This window comes from Triticum aestivum, chromosome 5D, assembly GCF_018294505.1.
Source record: "Triticum aestivum cultivar Chinese Spring chromosome 5D, IWGSC CS RefSeq v2.1, whole genome shotgun sequence".
In the NCBI taxonomy this organism is placed as follows: Eukaryota; Viridiplantae; Streptophyta; class Magnoliopsida; order Poales; family Poaceae; genus Triticum; species Triticum aestivum.
This window is the reverse complement of record NC_057808.1, coordinates 530,093,229-530,102,179: the sequence shown is the minus strand read 5'-3', so window position 1 is coordinate 530,102,179 and position 8,951 is coordinate 530,093,229. Positions and strand designations below refer to the sequence as shown.

General features: G+C 52.3%; 1 pseudogene; it reads left to right on the top strand.

The window, feature by feature from the left end:
- Positions 1-3,563: 3,563 nt before the first annotated feature.
- Positions 3,564-8,024, top strand: LOC123123506 (receptor-like protein EIX2; annotated as a pseudogene).
- The last annotated feature ends 927 nt before the right edge of the window (positions 8,025-8,951 follow it).

Here is an 8,951-nt window from a genome sequence, read left to right as displayed (position 1 = left end):
GGGTGCTAAGCTAACGTAATGGGTCATGTCAATCACGTCATTCTCCTAATGAGGTGATCCCGTTAATCAAATGACAACTCATGTCTATGGCTAGGAAACATAACCATCTTTGATTAACGAGCTAGTCAAGTAGAGGCATACTAGTGACACGCTGTTTGTCTATGTATTCACACATGTATTATGTTTCCGGTTAATACAATTCTAGCATGAATAATAAACATTTATCATGGTATAAGGAAATATATAATACTTTATTATTGCCTCTAGGACATATTTCCTTCAGGAGACACACGACACGGTGGTTCCGGCGCACGAACGCCCCACCGCTCGAACGGCGTTTTTCTTGAGCACGAACTCAACCCCACAGTTACAATGATCAGCTCGAGGCGTCATATAGCTGGGCCTGCGCTGGGCACGACCCACGCGCTCCCTACCCAGCCGGCGCCCCGATCGGCCCGCTCCGCTCGCGGCCACCACGCGCACGTACGCGCACGCTCGCGATGAGCCCGCAACGATCACGCCCGCCTCGCGATCCCTCAACTGCCTAGACCTAGTCCTGCTCCCGCCGATGGATGTGCGCACACACACCCGCGAGCTACTACACGCATGCACACACGCAATACACGGGCCATACACGGGTCAGACTATCCCCGGACTATGGCCAGACTATGCACAAATCGGACTATGCCCGTACACAAGTCAGACACTAGCCAAACTATGCCTAGATATGTGCGTACTATGCCTAGATATGAGCTTGACGCGGCCACGGACCGGACCTGGCGCGCCCAACGCCAGTCAGCACGGCGAGGACATGGCTTATTGCGCCAACAGGAAGGGAGGCCGCAGCGAAGCCACGCACAGATGGCGGTGGCAGACGGGCGGGGGCGACGCAGGCAGCAGGAGGAGCCATCGTCGGAGCAGCAGTAGGGCGGCTCCCATCGTCGGAGCAGCAGTAGGGCGAGGCCGGCCCGAAGGTCGCCATGAACCGGTCGCTGGAGAAGAGACATGCGGGGAAGGAGGCGTCCGAGCCTGGCCGCCACACGCAGAGCGAACGGAGGTCGAGGCGGAGCAGCAGTAACCGGACGGGGCCGCTGCACCGTAGCCCGTAGGACTGCCGAGGAAGAAGCGGGTGGGGGCGCCGCTCGCCCACCCGCGAGCGCGAATGGGAGGTGACCATCTCCTCACATGAGGCATGCACCTGAGCAGGTGCACCGGATCTGGCCTCGGCGGCCACAGGAGGAGGACGGATGGGGCGGATCTGGCGGCGCCGCGGGCGGACACTCACCCGACGAAGGAGCTCCGCATCACCTGGGTTGCTTATTGTCATCTTATGGATATGTATCAGTTAAGACATAAAACATGTGTATGGTTGTGTATGACCAAATTTCAGTAATAATAAATAGATGAATGCAGTTTCTCGAACCTGCAGCAACATTGCCCAGGCTTGTTGTCTCATCATAATTGAGGGCCTCACAATGCCACGTACGGTACTGACTTGTGAGTTGCAATGTGACGAGGGGACCTGCACAGTCTGCTCTGCAACAACCAAGACCAAAATCAGACGATTACCTCACTCACCAATCAAGGGGACCAACGGAAGTCTGGACAGGAAGGGCGAACCTTGGCACCAACACCGGCGAACCACGCCACCTTCCTTGAGCGGAACCCAAGTTCTGGCAAGCCACCAAATAACACACGCCATCGAGCTAGGTCAGTAACAGCAGCTTACAAGGCCCGACCCAAGAAGAAATGATTAATCCCACAACTGGAGCCGCACGTCGGGTGCCATCCGATGTCATGCACAAGTGCTCATTGGCTTACTGATCGCTGTGCGGGCGTCCTGACAGCTGAAGCATTGGCATTAAGATTCGGAATACCAAAGGGCGGGAGTTCAACCGCTTGTTAGAGCATCTACAGCCAGACCTCTCAAACATTCCTCATACGTCCGGGCAGGCCGTCCGGTCACTGACCGGTCATGTTTTTTTTACCCAGGTGGATGCCTCAAACGGGCCTTAAACGTCCGGGCTGACCGGCACCCGCCATATGAGGGCGGATATGGGACGCCCGGGCACGTCCGCCACGTCGGACTGACGAATGGGTCCCAACCGGAAACGCCCTCAAACCCGGCGGTCCGAAACTCGTCTCCTCTGTCGGACCGGTGGCACCGCGTGGCGCAGTTCCGACGGGCCGCATAGTACATTGCCCGCCTATTTAATTCGACCGGCGGCACCGAAACCCTACCATCCATCGACATTTTTCTCCTCATGTCCGCCGCCGCCGCCACTTTCCACTCCACTCGTCCAGCTAGTAGCCATGCCCCCACGCCGCCGGGTGAGGAGCGAGCCATTTCTGACGCCGAAGCGCCAGCTCGAGCTCCTTGAGCAGATCCGGGCTAGGCACGAAGTCCGGATAACCGCAGGGCTACCTTCGGATGCAGTGGATCCGGAGGAGGAATTGGAGGTGGAGGAGGAGGAGGAGGAGGAGGATGTGGGGGATGCTGGCGACGGGGATCTAGAGGCGGAGCAGCAGATAGTCCTCGATTCCCTCCAGTCGGAGTCGGCTGCGGAGGCAAGACATTGTCGTCGGCAGGAGATGGAGGCGCAAGAGGCCGCGGAGGAGGCGGATATGTTCGCCTATATATATGAGGTCGAGTAAGAGGGGGATGAACCGGAGCCCTCCTACCCGCCCGTCCATCCGGCGTCCGGCACCCTCGTCGTGGACATCTCCGACGATGAAGAGTAGCTAGGGTAGTACGTATGATTTCTTTTGCATTCTTCATACGGATCTAGGGGATGAAATATGAGAGAGGTGGATGCAAAGTGGCTAATTTGAGAGGTGCCCGGTCAGTGCCCGCGGACGCGCCCGGCGCGTTCGCGAGCGTCTGAAGGGCCGGATTTGCCAAGTCCGACTGTAGATGCTCTTAATAATGGAGCGTCCGCGGGCGTTCGAGGGACCGAGTTTGCCAAGTCCGGTTATAGATGCTCTTAATAATTCAGATAATTTGAAAGTCACTGACATCACGAGGAATGGAGGACGTTATGTGAGAGCCGCGGCGGCTGTTTTTGATGATTGATATTACATGTCTTGTGATTTCCCTAGCACGAGTTTCGAACATTGTAACAGGAAAGCAAATAAGGTTGATTGTGAGCTTGCTAGGTTTGCTAAAAATATTGAGTTATGATTGGTTTGAGAAGCCTCTGAATGATATTGTAAACCCTCCTCATAGATGATATAACGGCTATTTCAAATTAATAAAGCGTTGTTTATTTGGGAAAGAAAAACTGGACGTGAGCTGCCGACATGCACGCAGTGCGTGAGTGCTCTGATCTGAATTCCTCATTGCTTTTGACTTCCACGACTTTGATTCGATACCAGTCGTTGGTTGTGGAATTTCACGCGCTAAAATTAGGTGGTGGTAGTTCAGTCGTGGAGATTCCTTACACGAACCACATATGGTGCATATCGCTGTCACTACGCCCCCGATCGAGTGGATGATCCAACTGCTGCCGGGTCCTTAAATATAGCCATCGCCACTCCACAAGACACTACAAACACACCACACAAGTACCCAAAATGGCCAGGCCAAGGCAGCTGGTCCAGGCTACGGTGATCCTCCTCCTAGCGACATGGTTCCTCCGGAGCTCGTCAGCTCCGGTCATGCTTGCGCCCCCGCCGCCACCACAACCACCGGACACCCTCTGCATCCCCTATGAGCGGGATGCACTTCGTGCGTTCAAGGCTAGCCTCACCGACCCGGGCAACTACCTCTCTTCATGGCGAGACGAGGACTGTTGCCGATGGATAGGCATCGAGTGCAGCAACCGAACCGGCCACGTCATCAAGCTTGAGCTCGACGGGTCTAACACCATGGGTTGGCCTATGGGAGGTGAGATAAACCCCTCCTTGCTTACTCTACGACATCTGAGGCACCTTGATCTCTCGTTCAACGACTTTGGTGGCATGCCCATTCCGGACTTCATCGGCGGCCTCCGGAGCCTTAGGCATCTCCTCCTCCCCAACTCGTTTTTCGGCGGGAAAATCCCTCCGCAGCTTGGAAACCTCTCCAACCTGCTCATCCTTGACCTCTCAAATCAGTTGCACAGTTGTTACTCGCCTGATCTCGCATGGGTCTCGCAGCTATGGAAGCTACAATACCTTGGCATGTCTCAGGTGGACCTCAGCGCCGCCGTTGACTGGGCTCATGTTGTTAACATGCTCCCCTCCCTCGTAACTCTTGAACTACAATCTTGCGGGCTTCGGAGCACTATGCCTCCACCGTTGAACTCCAACCTCACATCACTAGAGAACCTCTACCTCGGCTCCAACTCCTTTAACTCGTCCTTTGGAGCCAACTACTTGGCTTGGGATCTACCTGCTCTTAGAATTCTTAAAATGCATAGTTGCGGAATCTGGGGTCCTATCCCGGCCGCGGTCGGAAACTTTACCTACATCCAATCCTTGTTCCTTGACAATAACAACTTCTCCGGCATGGTGCCATCTACCTTCAAGAAACTAAAGAAACTACAAATGCTCAGGTTGTCACATAACCTCATTAGCGGGGGCATAGAAGATCTATTGCATAGATTGCCAACAAATGAGTTACAAGAGTTGCACTTGCAGCACAATAAGTTGGCAGGGAGAATCCCGAATCGGTTAGATCACTTTACCAGCTTGTCCACACTTCGTCTCAATGACAACAAACTATTTGGAGAAGTACCAGTCAGCATACGGGAACTCACAAATTTAAAGGAGTTGCGGTTAAACTCAAACAACCTACATGGTACAATCACTGAAGACCATTTCTCAAACCTGACTAGGCTAGAAGTCTTGTGGCTCTCCAATAATTCCTTAACTATGTTGGTTGACAACACATGGAACACTCCATTCAAATTAACTTCAGCGAGCTTTAGATCTTGCATCCTAGGACCACATTTTCCAACATGGATTGGCCAAAGAACACTCGGCACTCTTGATATTTCAAACACTAGTATACATGATTCCATTCCTGATGAGTTTTGGATCGCAGTTTCCCGTGCTAGAATTTTGGATTTGTCAGGAAATCGAATTGTTGGCAGACTTCCCCCATTTTCATTGTTTGGTGGATTGGGGGCTATTTTACTGGACATCAGTTCTAACCAGCTTGTTGGCCCCATTCCAACACTTCCAAAGAGCCTTCTCTACTTGGACCTCTCAGGGAACAACCTATCAGGTGAACTGCCATCAGATATTGGAGCACCAGAGCTGCAAGTACTCATGCTCTTAAAGAATTCCTTTTATGGCACAATTCCATGCTCCCTGTTTGAGTTGGAACAATTGAAGTCCTTAGACCTATCGAAGAACCAACTAAATGAGACATTGCTGGATTGCCCTCACGCACCAGAAACTTCCAATATTTTCATGCTTAGCTTGAATAACAACAACCTTTCGGGAGAATTTCCATCGTTTCTTCAGAGGTGTAAAGAGCTGAAATTCCTTGATCTGGCATACAATCAATTTTCTGGGGTCTTGCCGACGTGGATCGGTTCAAAGTTACCATACTTGGCATTTATGCGGTTGCGGTCAAACATGTTCTCTGGTGGTATCCCTGTTGAACTCACCAGGATGAAGGGGCTTCAGTATTTAGACATTGCAAGTAATAACATCTCAGGGGACATACCACTATCACTTGGGAATCTCGTGGCTATGGCTCATACTCCCAACCAACAAGACGCCCTTTTCCAGATTGTCCACTTTCGATTGGCTTCCACATATATGTTCCTCATCGATCCCTCTGATATGGATAGTTTGGTGGTGGTCACAAAGGGTCAACAGCTCGAATACACAACAGGAATCGCGTACATGGTAAACATTGATTTTTCCTGCAACAGATTAATAGGGAAGATTCCTCAGGAAATCGGCATGCTTGTAGCATTAACAAACCTAAATTTGTCCTGGAATCATCTCAGCGGCATGATCCCCCAAACTATTGGTGAGCTACAGGCAGTGGAGTCTTTCGACCTCTCTCATAACGAGCTCTCTGGTGAAATCCCTACAAGTTTGGCATCTCTAACATCGTTGGCTCATTTGAACTTGTCATATAACAATCTAACGGGAACTATACTATCTGGAAATCAGTTAAGGACTCTGGATGACCAGCCATCCATCTATATTGGGAACCCGGGCCTCTGTGGTCCACCTGTATCAAGCAACTGTTCAGGAACTGGAATCACCCGACGGGCTCTTGAAGATGATCATGAGGGCATGAGCGATGTGTTGTCACTATACCTCGGTATTGGCACCGGGTTTTTAGCTGGTCTCTGGATTGTCTTTTGTGGCTTCTTGTTCAAGCAGAATTGGAGAATTCGTTGGTTCTCGTTTTGTGACAGCGCATATGATTGGATTATTATGTGAAAGTGGCACTGAGTCGGGCTTCACTGGCAAGAAAAATGCCAGTAAGGGCTGGCTGAGATCATGGCTAGCTGGAACTTCTGTTCTTACATAGTATGAATCTGGGATTAGTATTAAGCCCCTTTTGTCTTATGTAATGCTCTTCTTTGCCATCTAAGTTGTAGCATGATAAAATGTGCATGTTTTCATCTTATGGATATGTATATGAACCAAGACATGTGTATGGCTGTATTACCAAATTTCAGTGATAAATAAATATTGTCCTGTGAGTTGCCTCATCAGAATTAAGAGGCTCTCAAACCTGAGGTGACATTGCCCAAGCTTGCTGCCTCATCAGAATTCAGAGCCTCACATTGCCGCGTACGGTATTGACCTGTGAGTTGCAATGTGACGAAGGGATCTTCAGTCTGCTCTGCAACAACCGATCGAGCACCAAATCAGATGATTATCTCACCCGCGAATCATGGTGCCCGAAAAAATTCTGGACACGACCGATTCACCTTGGCACCAACGCCGACGACCACACCTTTGGCACGAAACTATACACGCATGAATACACACTTACTACATGGAGCTGGTACCCTGAGGATATGCCGTCGGGCCGGGTAGGGCCGCCATGCCAAACCAGCAGAGCTACAAATCAGTTTAGGTGATATACTGAAACCTGAAAAAATGGAAATGTTCTAAGTATACTGAAAGAGACATAGACCAAACCATCCCCGAAACTAGACACTGGATATACTGTACTCTAGAACGTTTCGAGTCATAGATGGAGTGCTAGCTAGGATATCATAAGAAAATTCCTACTACTATTTTGTAACGTAGTTATTGTGTACTGTACAAAGGAGCTGAGCTCGGCAGAGACAGCAGTGCGTGGATGTGCTGGTCTGAACTTGCCGCCGTTTACGACTTTGGTCTGTGGAATTTTATGCTCTAAAACCAACCGCTGTGGATACAACGTACAGTCCGACTCTCCCATCTCATTTCAGTCAGCTTCGTTGGTGGACAGTGCATTTCGCTGTTGGCCTGTTGCTACTGAGAAAATGGCGAGGCCAAGGCATCTGATCCAAGTTGTGGTGATCCTCCTAGCGACGTGGTCCCTCCTCTTCCTCCGGAGCTCGTCGGCCATAGTCGTGCCTGCACTCCGACCACCGCCACCACCAGCAGCGCCAGCAGGCACCCTCTGCATCCTCCGCGAGCGGGACGCGCTTCTCACCTTCAAGGCCGGCCTCACCGACCCGAGCAACTACCTTTCGTCATGGCGGGGCGAGGTGGACTGCTGCCGGTGGACCGGCGTCGAGTGCAGCAACCGGACCGGGCACGTCATCAAGCTCCAGGTCAGAAGCAACACCAACTCGGAAGGTGAACTCGTGCCCGGGACTACCATTGGAGGTGAGATAAGCTCCTCCTTGCTCACTCTGCGTCATCTCAAGCACCTGGACCTCTCGTCCAACAACTTCGGCGGCAAGCCCATCCCGGAGTTCATCGGTGTACTCCAGAGCCTGACGCATCTCACCTGCAAACTACTGAGTTATGAGAACAACCCACCTGCAAACCCCCTCTAAATTATTGGGAGAGCCCCAATAACCATTCATTCGGGGAGTATTTCTATGTACCTCTTAAAGATACTCTTAGGTGCTTGTTCCAAACAAGTAAAAAGAAAAGTTCTGTTTAGAGCATGTATAGCCGTGATGGACAAATCCGGCCCTCATTCGGACACCTCAAATTAGAAATCTTAAATCCATATTATTATATGCAACATGAAACCTAATCTAATCAGAGCTCGCCCGGTTCTACCCTGGCCATGTCCGGTGGCCGGCTGCGCTCCCCGGTGTTGGTCCGGTCGTCGGCAAGGTAGAGTAGGGCATGGGACACGAGCCGGCTCACGGGACTCAAGGCGCCGCCGTCCCATGCCCTACTCTTCCTCGTCAGAGCCCGTAACCCGAACGGTACCCGTGAAAGTCAGATCGATGATGGATCCGTCCTGAGACGAGTCGACGACATCCAGCGCGATGCGGTTTTTGCACCATACGGGGCATAGGAGAATGTGACTCCGCCTTGCCGACGTCCACCGCTGCGAGGGCTGCCGCCGCCTCCCGCACCCGCTGCCTCGCACGGCGACAACGCCGTGCCATGTTCTCGTCGGACGAGGCCCATAGTGCGTCCTGAAGCTCGTTGCGCCAATGGAGGGGTTGCACGTCCGCCACCGCGTTCGGACGCCAGACGGACCGCACAGCCTCCGGCGAGGCAGCGACAACACACCTACCTCTGGATCCATGCGCCATTTGGGCGAACGCAATGGATTCCCGACGGAAGGAGTCCGAGCTCTGCCGGGCACGGGTCTCCCCTCGGGATCGGCAAAGCGCAAGCCGGGCGGCCATCTCCTCCTCGAGGCCTTGTGGGATGAGGTCGGGGTTGATGGATCTGGAGGTGAAGGACTCGGATCTGCTGCCCGTCATGCCGAAGCCAGCCAAAAACCGCCGGAGGTGAATTTGGGTTGCGGAGGGAGTGGAGGGGAGTGGAATGTGAAGTGGCTAGGGTTTGGTCCGACGATCGGATGGGGA